Raw genomic sequence first — 18,718 nt, forward strand, 5'->3', positions numbered from 1 at the left:
TTTAAGATGGATTTTCATTCTTCTCACCCAGACTAGAGTACAGTGGCACAATCTTGGCTGACTGCAACCTCCGACTCCCTGGTTCAAGCAATTCTTCTGCCTCAACCTCCCAAGTAGCTGGGATTACAGGCATGTGTCACCACACCTGGCTAATTTCTTTGTATTTTTAGTAGAAATGGGGTTCCACCATGTCGGTCAGGCTGGTCTCAAATTCCTGATCTCAGGTGATCCACCCTCTTCAGTTTCCCAAAGTGCTGGGATTACAGACATAAGCCACCACATCCGGCCCAGATATCTTTATTGATTTCTAGTTTGTTTTCATTAAAGTCAGAGAACATACTTTGAGTTATTTCAATTCTTTTAAATTTATTCAGGATTGTTTTATTATTCAAGATATGGTTTATCATAGTGAATATTCCATATGGATCTAAAAATAATGTGCATTTTGCTATTGGTAGGTAAAGTGTTTTTTGATGTCAGTTAGATCAAGTTTGTTGATGGTGTTGCTTAGATCTTCATACCCTTTCTGATTGTCTACTTTTTTGATTAGCTGGTAAGCTAGAAGTGCTGAAGTTACCAACAATAATTGGATTTGTCTATTTCTCTTTTCAGTTCTATTAGTACTTGCTATATATATTTGAAGTCTTCAACTATGGTAGTGGATTTGTCTATTTCTTCTTGCAATCTTTCAGTTTTTGTCTAATTTATTTTAACAGTGTGTTTTTTGGTGCTTACACAGTAAGGATTGTTATGTCTTCTTACAGAATTTGCCCCTTTATTATTATGTAATGCCCTCCTTTGTCCATAATAATTTCCCTTGCTCTGAAGTCTGCTGTGTCTGAAGTTAATATAACTACTCTAGCTTTTTTTTGATTAGTGTTAGCAAGGCATAACTTTCTCCATCTCTTTATTTAAACCCTATCTGTGTCTTAATATTTAATGGGAGTTTCTTGTAAGACAATATGTAGTTGGGTCTTTTTTTTTTTTTTTTTTTGGTTTTTTTTTTTATTTTTATTTTGAGACGGAGTCTCGCTCTGTCGCCCGGACTGGAGTGCAGTGGCCGGATCTCAGCTCACTGCAAATTCTGCCTCCTGGGTTTATGCCATTCTCCTGCCTCAGCCTCCCGAGTAGCTGGGACTACAGGCACCCGCCACCTTGCCCAGCTAGTTTTTGTATTTTTTTAGTAGAGACGGGGTTTCACCGTGTTAGCCAGGATGGTCTCGATCTCCTGACCTCGTGATCCGCCCGTCTCGGCCTCCCAAAGTGCTGGGATTACAGGCTTGAGCCACCGCACCCGGCCTTGGGTCTTGTTTTGCATCCACTTTAACAGTCTCTGTCTTTTAATTAGTGTCTTTAGATCATTTACATTTAAAGTTATTTTGGTATATTTGGATGAATAGCTACCATATTTGCAACTGTTTTCTATGTGTAGCCTTTGTTTGTGTCTCCTCTTTTTTGGGTATTTCCTTCTTTTTCTGCCTTCTCTGGTTTTAATTGAGCATTTTATACCATTCTATTTTCTCTCCTCTTATAGCATATCAATTATTCTTCTTTTTAAAATTTTTTAGAGGTTGCCTAGAATTTGCAATATACATTTACAACTAATCTGTGTCCACTTTCAAACAACACTGTGCCACTTCATAGGTAGTACAATTATCTTTTTTTTTTTTTTTGAGATGGAGTCTCGCTCTGTCACCCAGGCTGGAGTACAGTGGCACAATCTTGGCTCACTGTAAGCTCCACCTCCTGGGTTCACACCATTCTCCTGCCTCAGTCTCCTGGTAGCTGGGACTACAGGCGCCCACCACCACAACTGGCTAATTTTTTGTATTTTTTGTAGAGATGAGGTTTCACTGTGTTAGCCAGGATGGTCTCAATCTCCTGACCTCATGATCCACCCACCTCAGCCTCCCAAAGTGCTGGGATTACAGGCGTGAGCCACCGCACCAGGCACAATTATCTTCTAATAGAGTAAGCCCAATCACTCCCTTCCATCCCTTATAAAATTGCTGCCCTTTGTGTCACTACCCATAAAGTATATCATCCAATATGTTATTATTTTGAACAAACTGTTAACTATTATTGGAGCAATTAAGGATAAGAAAATATTTTATTTTACCCTCATAATTTCTTCTCTAACACTCTTTCTTTCTTTATGTAGATCTGAGTTTCTGACCTATATTATTTCCTTCACTCTAAAGAAATTATTTTACCATTTCTTCCAAGGCATGTCTTGGGACAAGTTCCCTCACTTTTATCTAAAATGTCTTATTTCTTTTTCACTTTTAGAGGATAATTTTTCTAGACACAGAATTCTAAGTGGATAGCTTTTTTCTTTTGACACTTTAAATGTACTTCACATTCTTCTTGCTTGCTTCATTTCTGAAGAGAAGTCTAGTGTAATTCTTATCCTCATTATTTATGGGTAAGGTGGTTTCTTCCCCTGGCTTCTTTGAAGATTTTCTGTCTTTGATTTTCTGTAGTTTGAATATGATGTGCTTTGGTGTCAGGATTTTTGTTTTGTTTTTGTTTTACCATGTATCCTACTTGATGTTCTCTAACCTTCCTGGATCTGTGTCTTGTTGGCTGTCATTAATTTTGGAAAATTCTCAGACATTATTACTCCAAGTATTTCTTCTGTTCCTTTCACTTTCACATTTTTGCCTCTGATATTCCCACTACATGTATGTTATACCTTTTGTAATTGTCCTAGAGTTCTTAGATATTCTGTTCCAGTTTTTCATTCTTATTTCTCTTTGCCTTTCAGTTCACCCCATTTCTATGAACACATCTTTAAGCCCACTGACTCTTTCTTCGGCCATGTCCAATTTACTGATGAGTCCCTTAAAGGCATTCCTCATTTCTGTTACTATGTTTTTTATTCTAGTATTTCCTTTTGATGCTTTTTTAGAGTTTACATCTTTCTTCTTACATTATTCATCTATTCCTGCATGTTATACATTTTTTTCTTCTAGCACCCTTAGCATATTAATCATAGTTACTTTAAATTCCTCATGTGATAATTCCAAAATTTCTGCCACATCTGAATCTGGTTCTGACATTTCCTTTGTCTTTTCGGAATGTGTTTTTTGCTGCAAGCAGCTTCTTGACTTCGAGGCAACATTATCTTCCTTCTCTTGCTTTTCCAGTCGTTCTAAGACTTTTGCAACCAATTCCCTGTGTTAAATCCCTCTCTGTTTAAGCTACCCGGAAAGGTTTCAATTTTCCTATTCAATGACGACTAGGACAATAGGTGAAGTAAGGTCCTCACATGTGGTCTCGGGGGTGCCGTGCATAAGCCGCTAAAGGAGTTCTTATTAATACAAATAGAGAAAAATAAAATTTTTAAGTTGTGCCTTGTGGAACAGCAAAGAGATCAAGTTTATCACTGCAGTACAAATGATAAAAGAAAACAGAAGCTTAAATTCATAAATTTGCTTGTGTTCTTGTCCTGCTCTTAAGTATGCTATTTAGCCTGAACATGATATACACAGCTATTAAAATTAAATATGAACCCTGTGACATCTAGTGTGATAGGGAAACTGTGACCACCACCACTGCCATCAGGCCATAATCATACAGTTTGTGGCACTGCCACATCCATGCCAGGAATTCTAACTCACGGCCTTAAAATTTTTTAATTTAAAAAATCTATTAAAAATTAAAGGGAAAAACTATGATTGATGTCCTTCAATAGGTGAATGGACAAATAATAACTGTAGTCCATCTGTACAATGAAATATTATTCAGCATAAAAATATAGCTATCAAGCCACAAAAAGGTAGAGATGAGGCTAGGCATCATGGCTCGCACCTGCAATCCCAGCACTTTGGGAGGTCCAGGTAGGTGGATCACCTGAGGCCTGGAGTTCAAGACCAGCCTGGCCAACATGGTGAAACCCTGCCTCTACTAAAATACAAAATTAGCTGGGTGTGGTGGTGGGCACCTGTAATCCCAGCTACTCGGGAGGCTGAGGCAGGAGAATCGCTTGAACCCGGGAAGCAGAGGTTGCAGTGAGCCAAGATGCCATTGCACTCCAGCCTGGGTGAAAAGAGTGAAACTCTGTCTCAAAAATAAATAAATAAATAAAATTCTATATTTGAAAATAAAACTATTGTTACACTTAAAAGAATATTGTACAAAAGATGCTCAATTTAGAGATGGAGCCATTAGTTAATCCGTATAACAAGAGGAGAATCATATTTTCTCACAAATTTCATCCTTTCATACATTCCCATGGGAGCCAAAAAGTTAAGACATTATTATATCAGAAATAAAAACCATAGGTTGAATTGCCCCATAAGTAGGACTGTTCCTAAGGCAAGTCTTGGAACTTTCTGTTTTGTAGAAATTAATCCTTCCACAAACATCCCAGAAACTGCAAGCTTAACTTCATATTTATATAAAGAGAAGGAGAGAAAGGAACACAGACCAATATACACATACCATTTTAGAATGCAGTGTCTTGCAAACACAATCACATTTGCTTCTTCATGCTAAATAAAGATTGCAGGGACATTCAGAAGTGAAATTAAATGAGGGAATGATAACAGTATGCTTGAGTAGTTTTATTTGTGCCAGTCTGGAAAAGTATATGACACCTCAACGAAAGAAATAAGAGTACAGCTGAATGACAGCATATTTATTGCTTATTGTAAGAAAAACATGAAGTATTTCAAAGTCATAAAACTACATTTGATAAATATTGTTTAAGACCATAAACATAAACAAAACTTTGTTTATAATAGGACCTCACTCAAACTATAGTTCATCCCTGCTTCTGTGATGGTTAGTTAAAGCTAGACTCGATTGAATAGCAAAAGAGATTTTTCAAAGAATGGTAAGTAGTTCACAAAATCCCCTGGAAAGCTAGAGAAACAGGCTTGAGATGAGCTCCCAGGAACAATTTCTAAACCCACACTGCAGAACTAGTCTGATGACAAAAATGTTATCACTACCACTGCCACCAAGCAGTATTTATGAGTTCGTACCACTACCACATCCATGCCAGAAATTCTACCTCACAGCCTTAACCTCCCAAAAGGAGAGAGATTTATTTTAAGGACTTGGCTCACATGACTGCAAAGGCTTGGCAAGTACAAAATCTGATAGGATAGACCAGCTGGGAAAAATTGCAGTAAGTCCAAAGGCAGTCGCTTGAAACCCAGAGAACAGCCAATGTTGCGGCTGGAGTCCAAAGGCCATCTGCTGGCAAAATTCCCTCTTGCTTGGGGAGAGGCTAGACTTTTGTTCTGTTCAGGCCTTCAACTGATTGGATGAGGCCCACCCACACAATGAAGGGCGATCTGATTTGCTCAAAGTCCCAATTTAAATATTAATCACATTCAAATACACCTTTACAAAAACATCCAGAATAATGTTGGACCAAATGTCTAGATGCCATGGCCCAGCCAAGTCAACACGTACACTTAACCATCACGTTATTCCAGCTCTATTCTGTCACAAGCTTTTGGGTAAAGGTTTGGCAAAGATCTGATGAACAAAGTGAATCAGTGAGGGTTCAAGCAGGAAAAAGATGGCACACTCAGAAAGATAATTTCAACAGTTTATTAGGGGGGCTGTTTGCAATGGTGTGGGAAAGGGTGGTAAAGCACCCAAAAACTAGCAACAGGGGGAAACTGTTACTGCACCTAGATCTGAAGGGCCAAGGGAAAGGAGCTATTCTGGAACCTGGTGAGAGTTTCCCTTCCCAAGCTGGGCTCTTAGGTATAGAAATGTAACAACAGCAGGAACACTTCTCGGCATGGATGGAGCTGGGGGTTAGTGTCCCCTCTGCGCTCTTCTCCCGCTCTCCAACTGCCTGCTATTGCTGCCATTGGCCAAACCCAACCAGAAGCAAGAGACAAGGAAACCTTGGTGATATAGTCCATCCAAGTCAGCTTCCTGGAGGATGGGATAGGTAGAGAATGGTGGAGAGTGGATCTGGAGGGACAAACAGAAGAAACCCATATCACCCAAAGCCCAGCTCAGAGGCCTAAGCACCTGCTGTTGGAGAGTCCAGGAAGGTGAGCTCTGCTTCAGGAGGTGGATTTTAAATGATGGAAAATTCCAAAGTAGAAAAAAGGAAGGTGTTCCAGTGATGCTCAGTGGCTACAAACAGGACAACTGTCCTCTTTAAACTCTATCAGTTACTGCTCCCAAAATCATGGACATCTTCAAGCAGTAGCCACTGCTGTGGTACACACCTTTCCAGTCTCAGAAAGCTGAAAACAACAAGGACACCTCCTCACACGCAGGCCTTTCTCTTCTCTTCTAGAATTTTCTTTCCCCTAGGACCACAAACTCTTTGCATTTTCATCCAGGCCAATATCTTTTCTCTTGGAGGAGATTGTACATTTCCTAATATTATCTGAGAGAAAGAAACAAGAAACAAATGAACATGCTTGCACAAAATTAAAAGTTTTCATTCCAGCAAGGACACTGAATATATAATTTAGTGCCCAAATCTCCTACTTAATCTTAGAAATACTCAAAGTCAAAGGACCTTGGCCTGAATCAAGGAGAGATTCAGAAAGGACACACAGCGGCCTCCTGCTGTCCCTGTGGCAGCTCAGGTGATGAATCACCAATCTGCAGTTTGGGGCAATGGAAACTGGCATCGGCCCATGCAGTGAATTCTCAGGGTTTTATCTTGCCTTGGCATTCATTTTGAATACAAGTTTAACTTTCTCATACCAGAAGCAGGGCCCAGTCTTCCTGGACACAGTTTCCATTTCTACACCACACCGAAATGGCTCAAGACAGTGGCCAGAGATAAGAGCTTAGAGGTATCTCTCCCACCTGGCAGACTGGGCTCCCTGTTTTCCTGCCACTTCTTTCAAACAGACCATTCAGACATTTGCCTGCAAACTTAGTGATCCACATTATTCTCTTATATATGCTCTAGGTGCCACATGCTCGCTCTCGTGCTCTCGCTCTCTCATTGTCTCTCTCTCTTTCTCTCTCTCTTTCTCTCTCTCTCTCTCTCTCTCTCTCTCTCTCTCTCTATCTGCCTGAGCCTTCTTTACTGCCTTAGGTGATCCAGGAACAGAAGACTGCCCTCCTGACCCATTATGTCTTCCTTGCTCGGGATCTGTAAGTAAAAATCTTTGAACTTGTTTCCTCTTTGTTGATGTATTGAATTTGCACATTCCACCTGAAGAATCAGGGGCTTCCCCAAGTCAGGATTTCCCTGGGACACTGGAAAGAATGTGAGGTCAGGCTTCCAGGGCCAGAGTGATGGTCAGGCAGGCATAAAGTGGACAGGGGACAGACAAGAGCCGCAAGGATGTTTGCCAGTATGAACAAGCCTCCCATGTGTGAGACCCCCCAGTCACAGGTTGAACCACTAGGCTTAAGGCCATCTGCCATGTAAAGAAGTATAGTATACTGAGAGAGGCCAACCATAAACGCCCACAGGCAGCTGCCCCTGCGCAGAGTCACTAGCCACTCTGATACTGGAACCCCAATTTAGCTGCAGACTTTCAAAACAGCTTCTCCTCCAGGTGTCTTCTAAAAACCACATACACACCATGCAAATTTAATATTAAAGTCTAGAGCTTTTACCGCATAAACCATCCCTGTAAAACTTGACCAAGGTCAGAAGTTACAACTGGTAGCCCATGGATCAAATCTGCTCTGCAAAGTATTTCATTGGGCTGCATTCTGTTAACCTACATCAACTTTAACATCATTTTTTTTTCTTTGCCAGCATTTAAACATTGGGAAATTCAAAACCAACATCCAAAGTACAAGATTCTCCTGAAAATTAGAATGCTCTAGGAAAACTGGGCTCATATCCAACAGCACAACACAGCAGCACTCAACAAGAGCTGAGAAATCCCTGACTTCTTCTGATAGGATATGTGCTGTTCAGGTCACCACTTTTGTGCCCCAGAAGCCAAGGCTGACCATGAGTAACTGATTATCATTTTATTCCTGCTATTGTTTTTCTTAGAGTTATGTTAGAGAGATGAGTATTTTTCACACACATCTCTATCAAAATACAATGAAATTTAGACTAAGAGAACCATGTTTCAAGAGAAAGGAGAGGATGTATATTTTTGTGCTGAAGTGATCCAGCCTGTCTCACTCATTTATGCTTTCTGCATAAGTCTGAGTCACATTTGAGGCTGTGATACCTGGTGTGACCCTCATCAACTTCTTTAGACCCACTTTTGCCTCTTAGTTCCTTATTTGACTTAACTTGCGTATATAATTCTAAACTTCTGTTTAAATACAAAATGTGACCTATGGTCTTGTCTGACCCATGGTAATGGAGACACCTGATTTCTTCTTTATTCAGTTATTCAGTATTCATTCAACAAATAATTACTGAGCATTATGGGCAAAGCACTTTGCTAAGCACCAGAGATACAGATCCTATCCCTTGTGGAACAACCAGTCTCTGCTTTTCTAGAAATGAACTGGAGTTTATTATGACGGACGAGCCTCATTTTTCACTGAGTGACTTCACAGCTTATTTCTAAGCCAGCACACTGGCCTGGAAAAGTGTTCTTGAATATGGTGATTTTATTTCTATTAGAAGAAATTGGACAAAGAGGTAGAAGGACAAAAATCATTTTCACTAACTGGGGCCCAAATATTTTCACTACTATATCAGTCAGGTTAAGCTGCTGTGCTGCAGTAACAAATGACCCCAAGTTTGGTCTGTCACAGATCAGCTTATAGTGCTTCTCCAGGTCAGCTTCACCCTGGGGCTCAGACTGATAGAGCTGTTTGTGACCTGGCTGGTTTGTAGCAGAAAGAAAGAGCTATGGTAAAACCACACAAGAGCCCTTAGATCTTCTGTTTGCAAGTCTCATACATCACTTTCGCTTACATTCCTTTGGGCAAAGCAAGTCGCATGGCCATACCTGAGTTCAGCAGGTCAGGGATATATAACCCTCCAGCAGAACAGATACCACAGGAAGGGCATTTCAGTGAAAGACAATATTTTCAACAATAACACAATCTATCACAAATAGCAATACAAGCAGCCACTGGATGATGAGGGTCATCTGGTTCCTAGAAATCAAAATAAAAACAGTGTTGGCCTAAAAATCGTGTCTGCAACAAATTGATAGTCTCTAATGAAAAAGCCAAATAACATAGCCGAGGAAGAAAATGAAAATCTCAGAGTCACTTGTGTTCCCTCGTTCCTCACTGAAACAGCCCCAGCCACATGTTTTCCTCACAAGGCAGATGAATGCTCGCTATGTATCATGACCCCATTTAAGGTGAAGTTTCCTCCTGCCTTCTCATCATAGCCTGAAACAGGAAGCCTAGAAAATTGTTTTGGGGGGGATATTAAATAACTTCCTGATTTAATTGATGGATGAATAATAACTTCTAAAATTAGCTCTGCATTTCATTACATAATGTCTGAGTGAAATCTGCTCAGCTTACCTGAAATCTTAGGAAATGCAAATACTGAACAAACTCCCTTTAAGCTCCTAAAATTGTTATTCTCCAGTTTTCTTCCAGTCCTTACATACAGGGAGGGGAGGGCAACTCACATCCATTTGTATAGCTTCTCTCTCCAAGAGCACCCACAGGTTTATAATTATAACCATCCAAAGGCCTTTATTCTCTCTTCACCCCTTTAGAAGAAGACAAAAATTGGGCATAAAGATTGATAACTGTAATTACTTCCCACTCAAGCTAACTCTTACCTTTACTCCCCCAAAATTTACCAGTAGAAATTATAAAATACAGATGCAGAAGGCAGCTGTGTTATTCATAAAGATCTAGCACAGGAATCAGAGGACTGTAATACACAAATGCCTAGCAGACAGGAAAGAAATCCTCCTTGTCCCCAGAAAAGAAGGCCCTTAACCTCAATAGGGAGAAGCGGGAGAGGAATCCTGAGGCTTTTAAAACAATTATCCATATCTGCAGACCATCTGAGTTGCAGTTTATTTGTTTAGGTTACTTTCAGCCTCAAAGAGACATATATTGAAGTTCCCCAAGTTATTCTACTATAGGCTACACGTGTTGATTCCAGGATAAAACATAATTAAAAAATAGAAATATTCTTATCATGAATCCAAAACTCTTTTTGAAACTGCCCTTGCAAAATAACAAAGCTAACTGTCTTTTCTCATTCCCGGGCATAGACCAAGCTAACTGTGAGAGGAATTTAGTTTATAGTTGAACTTTAAAATGAAGATGATAACAGCCCCTTCCCAAAATGAACTCCCTCTTTATTCAGGGACTGAAACTACCTTTGTAAAACTAATAAATTGGCTTCAAGGTTAGAATTATGGTTCAGAAGCCATGTGGCCAGAGGTCACAAGATTTGTAACCTCCCCAATTGCTACTATATATGACATCACTATTGTAAAACCTTAACTGGTGTTTCACAGCTTGCATTTTTGTAGACTAGCTGGAACCATCTAGACCAGTAACCCATACCAAGAAACAGGTTCAGCTGGTCTTGTGACTCCTACCCAGGAAGTGACTCAAGAAGACAGCTTCAACTTCCTGTGATTTCATTCCCAACCCAACCAATCAGCATTACACATTCTCTACCCTCCTGCCTACTAAATTATCCTTGAAAAACTCTAGCCTTTGAATTCTCAGGGAGGTTGATTTGATTAATAACTCCCATCCTTCAGCTTGGCTGGCCATGTGATTATCAAATTCTTTCTCTACTGCAACCCTGTTGTCTCAGGTAATTAGCTTTATCTGTGCAATGGGAAAGAAGAAACTGTCTGGCATTACATTCTGTAAAGATCTAAATATGGGAGGCCAAATGTGCTCTTTCAAATTTAAGCTCCTGAGCCCATATTACCACTTCCTCTACCACTGATTTCTAACCTCAGCAAGTATTGAGCAAGCATTTGTACAGCAGGTGTACATACAAGACAGAATGGTCAAATAAACAAGCACCCATGTAGTCTTAGAGAAATCTTTCCCATAAAACATCAGATTTGCATTTTCATTAGCTTCAGTTTATTAACAAGGAAACCTGGAAAAGTTTCCATAGAGAAGCTGAGGAGTATAGTGGGAAATTTTCTCAAAGCCAAGCCGCAAAGATGGCATTATACACTGCAAAAGTGGGTGCCTTCTAAGATGCAAGAGATATAATCAAAGAAGAAAGAATGATGTGCATATAGTTGTGATTGAGTGGTAAGGTATTGGGTTTGTACTAGAGATATAGACATTAATAAGATAGACACAATTTCTGCCCCTCATGGAGCATATAGTTTATGAGGAAAGGTGGATGAATACTTGGAAATTTGATAAGCATTGTGAAAGAGGAGGTGGAGGGAGTTGTGGATTATAGAATGAGCATTTAATTTGGGGCAGTTAGAAAAGGCTTTCTTAATCAGTATATCAAAGAGATGTCTGCATTCCCATGTTAGTGCAGCATTATTCACAATAGCCAAGATATAGAATCAACCTAGGTGTCCAACAAATGAATGAATATAGACAATGTGGTATATATAAACAATGGAATATTATGCAGCCTTAAAAAGAATGAAATTCTGCCATTTGCAGCAATATGAATAGAACTGGAGGTCATTAAATGAAGTGAAATAAGCCAGGCACAGGAAGACAAATATTGCATGTTCTTACTCATATGTGGGGGCTAAAAAGTGAACCTCTTGGAGGTAGAGAGTAGAATGGTGGTTATGAGAGGCTGAGAAGAGAAGGGAGAGAAATGAGGAGAAATTGGTTGAATAACTGGAAGAGAAGAACTGTATTATTCCCAAAATTTAGAAAAAAGATCAATATTGGAGGTGATAAATATCCCAATTACCCTGGTTTGATCATAACACATTGTATGCAAGTATCAAAATAACATATGCACCCCCAAAATATGTATGACTATTATATATTAACTGTTAAACATTTTAAAAATAAAATTTAGGAAAGAAAAGGCTTCCTTGAGGAAGTGGCTTGGAAGCTGAGACCTAAATGTTGTGTGGTCTATTAATTAGAACACATGGCAGCTCATACTGCTGCCCACAGCAATTCTCACTGTTGTCAGCTCCCCACCTTTGCATCTGAGAAGCTCCCACCAGGCACAGTGCATCACAGTCATCAAAGCTCAGCAGCAAGCCACCCACCTTATTCCATTAGGAAGACAACAAGACAGAAAAGTGGAGAAATATGTTGAAAACTATTATCAGTCCAAGAAAGCTTAAATGGAAAAACCCAAAGTTGATTAGATGGGTCATCACAGAAGTGAGCTGATTTGAATTCTGTAAAATAGATAATCACAAACTCCTGCCAAAATCACGATCACTACTTCCCACAGTCAAGAAGAGTGCTCCACGTTTTTTGACACAGTCTTTAAAAGATAATGAGATACAAAACCTCACCTTTATAAATGAAACAAGAAGGAGGAACTTCTTGTCAATCTTTTGACAAAAGTATTTGAACACTTTCCTTCTAGATTGGTAGAAAAAGAAAAATAACATCGGGTGTTATCAACAGCCAATATGACTCTGAAATGTAAAGATAAATGTACATTGATTTTCTAAAATGCCATGTTTCAGTCAGAACTGTAGCATTTGATCCTATATTTCTCATAACAACAATAAGCAACTATTTCCCTTAACCAGCAATAATTTAGTTGGCAAACAGATGCATGCAGCTTGATCCAACTAACAGGGCTGGATGTGGAGACCTCTTAGCAAATTGATTAGGACAACTACATGAGTATTAATGTTTTGTCTTTTGAAAGTGTATGATCATAACAAATAAACATGTTCTTTGATTTAATTCCCATAATTAGGATCCCAGTTTCTTCTGGGGTTATTCTAACCACATGTGACGTCTTGGTCATTAGCTACACAAAGAGAACCTGAGATGAACCAAAGAAGGTTGTGAGAAACTTTAACAGAAAGCCCAAGGTGTGTTGCCCTCAACATTGGCATTACAAGAACACCCTCCAGCTGCCTTCTCCTTTTACCTATGATAGGTCCTACTTGTCCTCATTCCTTTGCCAAAGCAAATTAAACCAAGCTCTCTTTGCTAACCTTGAAGGCATTCTAAGGTGGATCAAAAAACTATGTTAGCTAAGACAGTTTTCTTTTCAGCCAAGAGCAGAGACTCAAGGAGCCCTGACTATCAAAAGCACTCACTCAGCTACCAGAAATTCTTTTGTTAAGGCAAAGAGGCCACATAGGTGCATCAGTCCTGGTACTCTGTGGTGTATGTCAACAGGCAGGAAGACTTCAGAGGAAATTGTTTCTGGCCTTTCTTTGAAATAAATGTAACTATAACTTTGAGTTTGGGGATGTACAAGTCCCTAAGTGAACCCCTGGGTAATCTCATACATTGTGATACATTCACTACTTGGAAATAAAAGTCTGTGAGTAACATCTTATTCTTCTCAGGAAGAATCTCTTGAGAAAATTATAGCAAAGCAATAGAATGTTTTGTTTTCTGTTTAAAATAAAACGACTGACAGTATCATTTTCTATTTTGATATTTTGTCATGAAAAGTTGCCTTTTGCCTTATTTGCAATGTGATTTGAACAATGATGATTTTACCATTCATATGTTATAAGGATGGTTACAATCTTCCCACTAGGGCTAATATTCATCAAACTAGTCAATATACTTGATTTCCTCCAAATATTCATGAAGCATTTAAAAAATTGATTTCTCAGTTGTGAATCAGTTGGATGAAGTAAAATGCAGGGAGTTTTCAACACACAGGTCAGTTTTCAGTATTCTGTGATTTGTAGTAGATTCAGTCCTTCTTCAAAACAATATGCCAGCACAACCATTGGATGATTTATTGCATTCCCTTCCTGAACTTCCTTCTCCTCTCTGCCCCCAACACCAAAAAAATCCAAACAAAACAAAAGGTTTAAGATATAAATATTAGCTGATAGACTGTCAACGTTCCAAATATCAATAAGAGAAATAAAAGGCCACACACTGATTATTAGTTTAACTGTCAGTAGACTCAAGGACATACAAAATGACCTCAATCTGTCTAAATGACTGCCTTTTGTCTACCTGGTCCAGACCTGTTTGAAATTATACAAACTCAGATTCTATTTGGAATATTCACAAGCCCTTTCTGTTCATATAATTCCCTTCTTTAAATTGACTAATGGTCTCTTCCTTTTCTGCCTTCTACTCTCTCTCCTCCCACACTCTTAAAGGTTTTGGCTTCTAGGAGTGACATGACTGAACTATTCAGAAGCTTTTTCATGGCTCTAAAGGAAAAAACCTTTGACATTTTCACATAGGGAGCTTTCCTTTGTGATATAGACAAATCATTTAAGTTCCACATTATGTTCTTAATTATACACACTTCCTAAGTAGCTGTGGTTTTATTTTCTGTTTTTAAATGTTAATTAAGAAGATCATCAATGTTCTTACAGTTTTATTTATCATTTTCACATGGACAGTATTACACTTGGCACAATGCAGCATTCCAGTTTTCCCTAAAAAAAAAAAAATCCAAGAAATATTCTTCCTACTCTTTTCTCTTCCCTAATAAAATCTCTGCTTCAAGCACCCCAAAAAAATAGACCTATTTGCTTCCTTCCTTTTTCTGTTTTTTCCTTCTAAACATAGGGAATTTGTCTCCAGGAAAGAGAAACGTGGGACTGGGGTACAAGGATGGGAGTGAAACTTACTTTTCATGTGTTTCATTTTCTATTGGTTATGAAAACTTCCCCAACTTACATCAACAAATGTATCAGCTCATGATCAGAACTCTCAGGTGGCTTAACTGATATCTCTGGCCTGGGTTTCATAAGGCTGATATCAAGGTATCAGCAGTGCTGTATTCCTTACCAGAGGCTCTGGGGAAGGATCTGCTTTAAACTCATTTGGGCTGTTGGCAGAATTCAATGCCTTGTGGTTGTAGGGCTGAAGTCCCTGTTTCCTTGCTGGCTGTCAGTCAGTCACTGGTCTTTGAGGCCATCTGCATTTCACATGGTGTCTCCAGCAACAGCTGGTCAAATCTCACTCATATTTGGAATCTCTGCCTTCCTCTGCTGCTACATCTCTTGGACTCCAGCCTGAGTAATTCCTGTTTCAAAGGGGTCATTTGATTAGATTGGGTCCACCTACAGAATCACAGATATTCTCCCTATCTTAAAGTCCATAACCTTAATTACATATGAAAGTTTTTTCGTTTTGTTTTGTTTTGTTTGTTTGTTTGTTTTTCCATGTAACATATTCACAGGATCCAGGGATTAGACTGTGGACATCTTTGGGAAGGAGGCATAATTTTACCTTCCACGTCACCATATATTTTTCATTGTATTTTGAATTTATACCCTATGTAAGTATTACCTACTCAAAAATGTATTAAAATAATAAAAAAGGACATATGGAACAACAATAGGGTAACATTTACATAAATTGTAGTTCATTTGCTGAGCACTAACCAAGTGCCAGGTTCTGTTCAAAGTGCTGTAATGTACATATTACCCAATTTTTTCATCACCACATTATGGTCTGAGGAAGTCAAGGCCCAGAAGGGTTGTGTTTGCCCAAGGTCACACAGTTGGTGTGTGGTAGAGTCTTGCATGTCCAGAGGTATCTTATACCACCAGGGCCTGCTTCTAAGCACTCTGCAGCACTGCTTGGCAAATCCCAGCTTAGGGAAGCCTCTGCCGTAATTCCTTCTTCCTCTTTCCCTCTTGCGCAGATTTCTCTAGGGGAATCAATGGCTGAGGGAAGCAACGTTCAGTGCAGCACACTTTAGAGAGCCTGGGGAAAGCTTTCTGGTTCTAACAGATTAGCTCCCTGTTCATGCCATTTCCCCTCTGCCCAACCCAGGTGGGAGAAAGCCAGAGACCACCCCCAGGTTCAGTAGCTTGGGTTAGGTACAGGCTAGTGAGAATGAGGCACTGGGTGTAATTTTTAGAAATGGCAGGTGACAAAGCCCCCTCCCTCCCTACACCTGTTTCCAAGTATCAGATGCATGTATTACCCCAAAAGCAACTGAGTAGCCAACTACCTAATAGGCTCCCTGAGGCCTCTGCCCCAGACCACCTCTCAGTTAACAGGATGTTCCATTTTCCCTAAGCCAAGAAGGAAGACCCAAGCCTACATAAGCATACAGTAAGCAGAAGCAGGTGGGGAGCAGAGAACAGAACCAGCTGACACTTGCCTTCATATACAGGTGGTCTCCAGCTTAGGATGGTTCAACCTATGATTTTTTTGATATTACCATGGGAAGAAAGGGATACACATTCAATAGAATGTACTTCAAGTAACCGTACAACCATTCTATTTTTCAGTACAGATGTTTCTTGACTTACGGTGGGGTTACATCCGCACCCATACTAAGTTGAAAACATTGTTAAGTCAAAGATGCATTTAATACTGTACACCTAACCTACTGAACATTACTGCTTAGCCAAGCCTACCTTAACATGTTCAGAACACTTACCTTTGCCTACAGCTGTGCAAAATTATCTAACACAAAGCCTATTTTATAATAAAGTGTTGAATATCTCATGTAATTTATTGAATACTTTACTGGAAGTGAAAAACAGAGTGGTAAGGTTTTCACTGAATGTGTAGTACTTACTCACCATTGTAAAGTTAAAAAATCTTAAAATATCTTAGTTGAGAGCATCTGTACACACATAAGGCCTCCTGTCTATTGCATGTAAAATTATACTCTATTTTTCTCAATTATACAAATATTACATGTTCACCGAAGAAAAGTTATAAATTATATAAACAACAAAGAGAAAAAATTAAGTTACCATCCTCTCTCCATCAACAGAAAGCCACTGACATATACTGTTGTGTGCACTTCCAGGTGTATGTGTGACAAACAGAGAGAGAGAAAGACAAAGAGAGAGAATACATTGATTTCTCTTTTTCAAAAGTGGAATCATACTACATATAGTTTAACTCCATTTTATTTACATTAATTATTTTTGCGAACATTTTTTCATGTCAGTAGACAAATTTCTGCAACAAAACGATTACATTTCAAAGGGAGGTTTTGAAAATACTTTTAAATGAGTAACATATTCATTGAAGAAAAATTAGAAAATACAGATAAGCAAAATAAAATTGTAATTGCACCACGTGAAGACAACCACTGTTTACATTTCCACCTTTGTTGTTATTGGATATACACTACTCTAGTCCTCCAAAGTTGAACACTATTGCCAAGCCTTTTGCTAGACATGCTCTTGCTAGACAGGCACCACCAAAGATGGAACAAGCTAAACCTTTGTTCACACCCTTGATCATTTCCTAAAGACTAAGTCCTTGATTGTCCTAGATGAAGTGTTGGGTCAAAAGACATGAACATTTTTAAGGCCATTGGTCAATGTTGGCTAAATGTTTTCTTAGAGACTTTATAGAGTATGGGAGTACATTTTTCCAGGTCCTCTCACCAATCTTGGGTGGTATACATTTGTTAAAAGTCTTTCAAGCATATCACTTAACAACGTTTTCAACTTGGGCACTACACAAAGATGTTTTGGGTCTTGGTTTGGAAGCATAAGCTCTAAACAGCTTTTCAGGATACTGTTTTAATCAGGTCCTGGCCTACTGTAAGAGGCAGACATGTTTTGTGCAGGAAAATCAGGAAAGACATGAATATTTACATGAAGAAAACTATGAAATTACCAAAGAAAAATTCAGCTGGAGAAAGAAATAGAATACTCATTGAAATTGTTTCCAGAAGGAAATCTTTGCTTTGATTTCATTTTCTTCAGCACCCGATCCCAAGGAAGCATCCCATCCTCTCCCTTCTTGTTCTGCATGTCAGAAGACAGAGTACCAGTTCTGAAGTTTCCTCCTTGAGATCCCTTTCATGGATCTGGTTTAAGTACGAGAGCATATAATCTGCTATGTGGAGCTCAGTGCAACAAAGGCATCAGACAATTTCCAGCAATTATCTGAGAAATTCTATTTCACACACTAAATCTCCAGCTTTAATCAACTTGCAAATCCCAATCATCCCCAGCAGTGAGCAATCACAGGTCTGAAGGAAGTAGTGATTGTGTCCGTGACCCCAGAAGACCTCTCTCCATCAGGTAGAATTTGGAAATCCCTGGGGTCTGATTGCCTCCTATTAAACTTTCACTATTTCCAGATGAGCTATCTGAATAGAGGAAATGATGCCCAGCTGCTGGAAGGGCTGCTAACTTGGGGCCAGCTGAAACTGCCTGTGTCCTGCAGGCTGAAAATTGAGGAAGAGAAACAATGACCCAGGAGATAAATGTGTATTCTGTTCCTTTGCATCATCAGAAGGCTGGCTTGACCAGAGGTTTTTCTCCCAGCAGCTTCGGTGGTGATATATCTGTGGCAGCCATCTGAGGGTAATTGATTCCTTGGCTAATTTGGCCTGGGTGCCAGCAGCTGTTTTGAGGCAACATTTACCCAGAGCTCCTAGCTTAACCTCAGCAGTTAAGCACTTTTGGCACTGCCAAAAGCTGTCACCTTACCCTGCATAACCCCCAAAGGCAGTGCTTGTAGTGTGCAGCAGAAATCCAAATTGTGTCTGTGTATATATATATATATATATTATATAAAATATATATTTATGTCAGCAAGTGGAATAGATCAGCTCTTAATGAATGAGCACATAAAGATGATCCATTCTAAACATCTGCAAGTGTAAAACCACATGCCTAGTGAAGAATTTTTTTTCTGTTCTAATGTAAGATCTACCTAGGAAAGAATAACACAAAACTTACTGCTTTATGTTATGAGTTAAAAAAAAAAAAAAAAAAAAAAAAAAAAAAAAAACCCTTTTTCG

General features: G+C 39.2%; 1 pseudogene; it reads left to right on the plus strand.

Annotated features, from left to right (window-relative positions):
• The window catches only part of LOC108516556 (thyroid hormone receptor-associated protein 3-like), a 134,880-nt pseudogene that overhangs the window by 103,031 nt on the left and 13,131 nt on the right, over positions 1–18,718 (plus strand).

Source organism: Rhinopithecus bieti, unplaced genomic scaffold, assembly GCF_001698545.2.
Source record: "Rhinopithecus bieti isolate Rb0 unplaced genomic scaffold, ASM169854v2 scaffold_37987, whole genome shotgun sequence".
Taxonomy (NCBI): Eukaryota; Metazoa; Chordata; class Mammalia; order Primates; family Cercopithecidae; genus Rhinopithecus; species Rhinopithecus bieti.